Source organism: Phascolarctos cinereus, unplaced genomic scaffold (assembly GCF_003287225.1).
Source record: "Phascolarctos cinereus isolate Bilbo 61053 unplaced genomic scaffold, phaCin_HiC Scaffold_8;HRSCAF=390, whole genome shotgun sequence".
NCBI classification, from domain to species: Eukaryota; Metazoa; Chordata; class Mammalia; order Diprotodontia; family Phascolarctidae; genus Phascolarctos; species Phascolarctos cinereus.
The window spans coordinates 46,356,832-46,358,756 of record NW_027556291.1 but is presented as its reverse complement, the minus strand read 5'-3'; positions in this window follow the sequence as shown (position 1 = coordinate 46,358,756).

The window sequence follows — 1,925 nt, the reverse complement described above, 5'->3', positions numbered from 1 at the left end:
GCCAGCTCTCACTCACTCACTCTCTCTCTCTCTCTCTCTCTCTCTCTCTCTCTCTCACACACACACACACACACACACACACACACACATACACACACGGGGGCTGGGACCCAAAGCTGATTTTTTTTTTAATAAAGCTCCTCCTTCATGTTCCTTTCTGCCACCCCCTCCATTTGAGATGAAATCAGGAAGAGAGAGAGGCAAAGATAAAGACAGTGGGAGCTGTGCTGCCTGGGGTCTCTGTGAGATTATTTATGTGAAAGCCCTGTTTCCTTCCTTGTCCTCCAGGCCCCAGCATATTCCAGCTTTGGGCTTAACATAGCTCAGACTACACCCAGTACATGGTTACAGGGCCTGCCTTGGGCCCTGGCCCTCACCTGAAATTTTTGGGGTAGTCAGGGGAATTTCAAGTTCTCTAATATTGCCCATGGGTTCTTTGAGGTGGGGGAGGGCAGGGATCATCCTGAGGTTTCCAGGAGGATACAAAAATGACATGTGGAATGAGCCTTGGCTTTGGCATTGAGAGCCCTTCACATTCTGGGTTAAGCCTACCTCTCCAGACTTATTCCACATTACTCCCGTTCCTTCATGCCTGTTTGCAAAGCACTCCTTTACAACATTCCACCTCCCACCTCCCAGATTCTCCACAAGCATCCCTGTTCCTGGAATTCACTCCCTCCTCACCTGGGCCCCAGAATCCAGAGTTTGCTTCAAGGCGGAGCCACTTTTTACAGGAAACCTGGCCTGATCTCATTCATTATTTATGAATGCTCTTTCCTTATATTTTTCTATAATCACTTCTCAGTTTAAATGTTGGATACCCCAGTAGAACCTAAGCTCCACGAGGGCAGGGATTCTGCTTCATTTTGGTCCTTCCACCACTGTGTGAACAAGTCACTTACTGTCTCAGGGCTTTCATTTTCTCTTCTGTGAAATTCATGGGGGGCCGGGGGGGGCTGAGTGGGGCTGCATATCAACTCCATACGCATTGGGGGAAGTGAAAATGAACAGCAGTCCCTTCTCCAGCCCCCACCCCAGAGGTTGGGAAGGTCTTCTGGAGCAGCTCCTTCCTCCCCTCCCCCAGGCAAGATTAGGAGAGGGGAAGTTGTGGGCAAGAACTTGGCAGATCCAAGGAGCCTTCCCTTGTCTAGGTCCCCTCCACCTCCAGGGTTCTATGATTGTGTAAGACCATCCCTCATGGGAATATGTGGCTCTAGGAAGAAACCAGAGTTGTAGAGTGGGGAAAGCCCCAGATTTGGTGCCAGCAAATCCCTGTTTTTCTACTTTATAGATTTTGTAATTCTGAGAAAGTCCCTACCTGTCTCTGGGCCTCAGTTTCCTCCTCTGAAAATAAGGAAGGGGCTTGGCCTAGATGACCTCCAAGGAACCTTCCAGCTAGCTTTAAACCCAAGTGTTATTGGCTGCCAGGCCTGGAGTTGGAAGACCTGAGTTCTGACACTTACTAGCTGTGTGACCCTGGGCAAGTCACTTAACCCCATTGCCTAGCCAAACAAAAACAAAAACAAAACAAAACACCAGAAGGGGTCCTGAAGAGTCGGACAGCAAGAGGGATTGTTAAAAGGCTGGAGTTGGAAGCTAAAGTATCAGATCCCAGCTCTGCTAGCCAATTAACCTTAGCCAAGCACCTTCCCCACTCTGGGCCTCAGTTTCCTCCTCTGAAAATGAGAAGCGGGGAGGGGTAGACCGGGTATCTTTTAAGATCCCTTCTAGGTCTAAGGCTTATGACCGGCTAAATCTCAGGTCTGTTCTAGAGCTAACCCTTAGGGTCATGATCAGCAAGCAAGGAGATAGGTGGTATCAGTCCTTCCATCTTCCTGCCCTCAGGCACCTGCTGTCTGCAGCTGAACTGGGTGGAGCTCCTGATCCTAGTCCAGAACCACAAGGATTTTAGAGGGCATCTAGAC